This window comes from Microtus oregoni, unplaced genomic scaffold (genome assembly GCF_018167655.1).
Source record: "Microtus oregoni isolate MIOR12 unplaced genomic scaffold, Mior012 000029F_ref0000214, whole genome shotgun sequence".
In the NCBI taxonomy this organism is placed as follows: Eukaryota; Metazoa; Chordata; class Mammalia; order Rodentia; family Cricetidae; genus Microtus; species Microtus oregoni.
The window spans coordinates 5,039,491-5,045,000 of NW_024543088.1; positions in this window are offsets into that span (position 1 = coordinate 5,039,491).

Sequence of the window (5,510 nt, forward strand, 5' to 3'; positions counted from 1 at the left end):
GATAGCGACCAGCCACACAGTCACACAGTCAGCCATGGGGTAAGACTGAAAGTAAGATGTCCAGAAGTAGGAAAAGGGAAAAGCCCAGAGGTGAAAGGTAGATGGGATAACTTAAGAAAGACTGGCAAGAAATAAGTCAAGCTAAGGCTGGGCATTTATAAGTAGTAATAAACTTCCATGTATGTTTATTTGGGAACCAGGTGGCGAGCCTCCCAAAAGAATCAAAGAAAAAAGAATAAAGTAAAACAACCAACAGCAGCAGAGGGAGGGGAATCAATAGTTAAAGGCTAACCTAGGTTACATAGTAAATTTGCAGCCTCAGCTACATAGTAAGATCGTCTCAAAAGAAAAAAAATAAAATAAAATAAAGGAAAGAGGGCCAAGGAGATGGCTCAGTGGGTAAAAATGCTTCCTATGCAAGCCTGAGGGCCTGAGTTCAAATCCCCAGCACCTATGTAAAAAGCCAAGCGTGGCTACATTCACAGCTGTAACTCCAAGGCTCTGGTGATCTCGATGGCATCAAACCGACAGAACCAATCATCCCAAGAAGTTAGGATTGGGACCCCAACCCATTTCTCCAACAGGCCTTCCATGGCCCTGCTGACTTCCTGTCTCCAGAACAGTGAGAGATTACATTTCTGTTGTTTCAACCACCCCGTTTGAGATCATTTGTGACGGTAACCCCAGGAAACTAATCCGGAGGCTGTTTCCACCTCAGCACCCTAGTGCCTTGGGTCCCTCATTAGTACTGACAGCCAGCAGCAGGGGTTGCCACATACACCATCGCAGGACCTGGGGAGATGCTTCATTAAACTCATAGCCATCGCATTTCTTTTATTTTTATTATTATTATTTATTTATTTATTAAAGATTTCTGTCTCTTCCCCGCCACTGCCTCCCATTTCCCTCCCCCTCCCCCAATCAAGTCCCCCTCCCTCATCAGCTCGAAGAGCAATCAGGGTTCCCTGCCCTGTGGGAAGTCCAAGGACAAGCCACCTCCATCCAAGTCTAGTAAGGTGAGCATCCAAACTGCCTAGGCTCCCACAAAGCCAGTACGTGCAGTAGGATCAAAAGCCCATTGCCATTGTTCTTGGGTTCTCAGTAGTCCTCATTGTCCGCTATGTTCAGCGAGTCCAGTTTTATCCCAGGCTTTTTCAGACCCAGGCCAGCTGGCCTTGGTGAGTTCCCGATAGAACATCCCCATTGTCTCAGTGTGTGGGTGCACCCTTCGCGGTCCTGAGTTCCTTGCTTGTGCTCTCTCTCCTTCTGCTCCTGATTTGGACCTTGAGACTTCTGTCCGGTGCTCCAATGTGGGTCTCTGTCTCTGTCTCCTTTCATCACCTGATGAAGGTTAATATTCAGGAGGATGCCTATATGTTTTTCTTTGGGTTCTCCTTATTTAGCTTCTCTAGGATCACTAATTAGAGGCTCAATGTCCTTGGTTTATGGCTAGAAACCAAATATGAGTGAGTACATCCCATGCTCCTCTTTTTTGGGTCTGGTTTACCTCACTCAGGATAGTGTTTTCTATTTCCATCCATTTACATGCAAAATTCAAGAAGTCCTTGTTTTTTAGTGCTGAGTAGTACTCTAATATGTATATATTCCATTCTTCCATTGAAGGGCATCTAGGTTGTTTCCAGGTTCTGGCTATTACAAAAATGCTGCTACGAACATAGCTGAGCATATACTTTTGTTGTATGATAGGGCATCTCTTGGGTATATCCCCAAGAGTGGTATTGCTGGGTCCAGGGGTAGGTTGATCCCGAATTTCCTGAGAAACCGCCACACTGCTTTCCAAAGTATTTGCACAAGTTTGCATTCCCACCAGCAATGGATGAGTGTACCCCTTTATCCACAACCTCTCCAGCAAAGGCTATCATTGGTGTTTTTGATTTTAGCCATTCTGACAGGTGTAAAATGGTATCTTAAAGTTGTCTTGATTTGCATTTCCCTAATCGCTAAGGAAGTTGAGCATGACCTTAAGTGTCTTTTGGCCATTTGAACTTCTTCTGTTGAGAATTCTCTGTTCAGCTCAGTGCCCCATTTTATAATTGGATTGATTAGCCTTTTACAGTCTAGTTTCTTGAGTTCTTTGTATATTTTGGAGATCAGACCTTTGTCAGTTGCGGGGTTGGTGAAGATCTCCCAGTCAGTGGGTTGCCTTTTTGTCTTAGTGACAGTGTCCTTTGCTTTACAGAAGCTTCTCAGTTTCAGGAGGTCCCATTTATTCAATGAGGCCCTTAATGTCTGTGCTGCTGGGGTTATACGTAGGAAGTGGTCTCCTGTGCCCATGTGCTGTAGAGTACTTCCCACTTTCTCTTCTATCAGGTTCAGTGTGTTCAGGCTGATATTGAGGTCTTTTATCCATTTGGACTTGAGTTTTGTGCATGGTGATCATTCTTCTACAGGTTGGCATCCAGTTTTGCCAGCACAATTTGTTGAAGATGCTCTCTTTTTTCCATTGTATACTTTTAGCTCCTTTATCGAAAATCAGGTGTTCATAGGTTTGTGGGTTAAAGTCAGGGTCTTCTATTCGATTCCATTGGTCGACTTCTCTAGCCATCGCATTTCTGCCACCGCCAATAGCTGCTTTCTCCGGGTCTCTAACTTCTTCAGCCTTAGAAGCAGTAGTCCAATGGGCATGGTGGTGGCACATGCCCATCACTCTAGCTCTCAGAAGGCTGAGGCATGGGCTGGTGAGCTTTTGCAGAGGATAAGGTGACTAACCTGTGATGCAGAGCCTGATGGCCCGAGTTTGAATACCAGGAGTGCAGAAATCAGACTTGGTGGTGCACACCCATAATCTAGTGCTTGGGACAGAGCAGCAGAGGGATGAAGAATTCAAGGTCATCCTTGTCATTATAGTGAGCCTGAATACTGGAGACCCTGCCTCGAGAAGAAAAGGAAGGAAAGAAAGAAGAGGAGAGGAGGAGGAGAGGGAGGGTGGAGGGGAGGAGGGAAGGAGGGGAAGAGGGGAGAAGAGGAGAGGAGAGGAGAGGAGAGGAGAGGAGAGGAGAGGAGAAGGGAGGGGAGGGGAAGAGGAGGAGAGGGAGGGGAGAGCAAAGCAATAGCAAAAAGCCTACCTCACCACGTATGTCAGCACAGCGCTCTCTGCCCATTGCCCGCTGTCACTTTGAGATGCCTCCTGCCATTCTGTAATTAACCCAACTTGTCCTATATACTACGCTTTGTGCCTCATGCAAATGTATTCAGTGGCAAACATATAAGTGTAACCAGCCCAGAAAGAGCTGAGATATTCTAAAAAGAAGATGTGTGCCCCTCGAGGGGTCAGAATTTCCCCAGGAATATTATGCTGGGGGAAGACCAAGGGCCAAAGCCTGCCGCCAGCCAGAGGAGAAATGTGTCTCCTAGGAAGAGATTTCACATGTACTAACAACTTGTCAGATCACCTGACAAGATGGGTCACTGATGGCCAGGACCACACATTGAGCAGAACTGACTAATTTCAGCACCTCTTACCCTGACCTTAAACCTTAGCCGTCTGAAGGGCTGCAAAGATGGACTTGGGGGGGCAGACACTGGGCTTTCTTACTGCTCCTCCTTCCAGCGCGTCCCCATTGAGTAACTCCCCTTTCTCAGCTTTTCACTATTGAGAAAGGTGGTGTGTTAGGGCTTCTAGAGTCCATGTGCTGGACCCTAAAGACTCTTGTAAAACCCACCTTCCTGGGAGCCAAGGGGAGGCCAGAGCGGGAGCCAGGCACTGGGTGGAGTAAGCATGACCCAGCTCCCATTCATCTGCAGAAATTCCACTTTCTTGTTTGTCACCTCAACGGGCTAACAGGTGGTTTACCCTGGAGCCCAGTCTGAGTGACCTGACACAGGAACACAGGCTTGAGTCATCCCACATCCCATTTGACAATGAGGCAACACTTTTATACTAATAGAACAAAGAAAGTCATAATTCAAGGCACTTATTTTTTTATTTGGGTTTTTGTTTTTGTTTTCAAGACAGGGTCTCACTATGTAGCTCTGGTTGTCCTGGAACTCGCTCTGTAGACCAAGCTGGCCTCGAACTCACAGAGACCTGCCTGCCTCTGCCTCTGTCTCCCCAGTGCTGGGATTAAAGGTGTGCATCACTGCATTTGGCTTATCAAGGCACTTCCAAATACCTTAGTGGGAACATAAGGTAGGTGAGTTACAGCCAAGCAGGGAAACACTTGATGGGAACTGAACTCTGATCCTCCACAAGAGCAGCTGCCATCATTCTGTGGTTTTTGTTTGGTTTTGTGATGCTGGGGACAGAACTCAGGGCCTTGTACATGTGAGGCAAGATGTCTACCACTGTTCTGAACCCCAGCCTTTTGTGTAACTTTTAACTTCTCCTTTTTAACTAAGAATTAGCTTGGAGGTAATAGCTTAAATCACATTGATGAAAATCAATAGAGAGTAAATTAAACATAGAGCAGAATTCATCCTGATCGTGTTCTTTGCTGCCTCGGGCTAATTTGATGACAGAGCAACTATTTTAATCTTCTAGGCTTAGAGTTTTTGTTGCTGGACACCTTGAGAGGAGGGGGTGATTATACAATCCATTTATCAAAAAGATTAAGGAAACAGGAGGGGTGGGAATTGGTTTACAAGCGTTCTAGGAATTACAGCAATGTGACATCGAGCTATCCAGAGAGTTTCTCAAATTATGTCATTTCTCCTCCCCTCCTAGGCTCCATGAATCAATAGATGTGGTCAGGTTGATTAGAAGGTGACCAAGGGTCAGGAGTCCACTTTTCCCCTGTCCTGGAATGGGAACTTCCTTATCTTAATAAGGTACTGGCCTGTTGGGGGAAAAGCACTTGTTTTTCTGCAACTGTGTTACCATGGATACAGCATCCGGTCCTCAGCATCTCAATGAAAGAGCCCAGCTTCCCAGGTTTTTTTTTTTTTGTGCATATCATAATTTAGAATGTGTTTGGTTTTCATTTGCAGCCCAGTCTGCCAGCCTGTCTTCCCCAAGATTCTGCAAAGTTCAACCATAACGAACATGAATAAATCGTCTTCTCAGCTCCAGGTGCCTCTTGGGAAGATGTATTTCAGGGTGTTGGGAGGATCAAAGGATTCCCTGGTTGGGGGTCCTCAAGATTCATCCTTAGAATCAGAGCAGACTATGTGTGCTAGACTGTGGTCCTCTGAACAAAACAGCTACCATCCTCATCAAGTTCCTACTTGTGAGCGTCCATTTGGCCTGTGACTTTTAACTCCCCCCACCCACTTAAGAGAAAGTGGAGGTGGGAAGGATCGCTGGACCCTCACCTGAGATTTGAAATGCCCCCTAACCATTTGTACGCAATTCTACTTTACTTGCCTCAGGGTCTTGTGGTCTCAGGGAGGGCAAGAGAATAGAGCTGGAGACAGGAGACTGAAGGAGCTCTCTGAAGCCATGGAGGAGCCACCATGCAGGTTAGGTGAAGACTTTACAGTGTGACTGCTTTGGCGTCACAACAGTCCTGTCATTAACCCTTCACCCTTGCTTGGTAAGTAACCCCAAGGGC